Here is a 309-nt window from a genome sequence, read left to right as displayed (position 1 = left end):
GTCAGGACGTGAGCGTGGAGCTGGCTCGTGTCAAGAACTTTTGTGCCTCGATCCTCAAAACCCTAGCACCACCCCTGTTGAGCGAGTACGAGAGGACCACCGGGCTTAGGGCGGATGCGGAGCCTTTCACGCCGAAGAGGGTGGCGAGGAGATCGGTGGCTGCCAAGGTTGGTACGCAAGTCAAGATGGCTTCGGCAGCGGAGAGCACGCTACTCAAGGCGTTGGGGTTCTGCCCAGAGAACCTTGCAGTTGGTGAGGATGACCTGAGGCGCTTCAAGGAGTTCTTTGACTCACTGATCAGGGAGGCAC

Source organism: Lolium rigidum, chromosome 2, assembly GCF_022539505.1.
Source record: "Lolium rigidum isolate FL_2022 chromosome 2, APGP_CSIRO_Lrig_0.1, whole genome shotgun sequence".
NCBI classification, from domain to species: Eukaryota; Viridiplantae; Streptophyta; class Magnoliopsida; order Poales; family Poaceae; genus Lolium; species Lolium rigidum.
The sequence above is the reverse complement of the archived record's forward strand: the minus strand, read 5'-3'. Positions refer to the sequence as shown.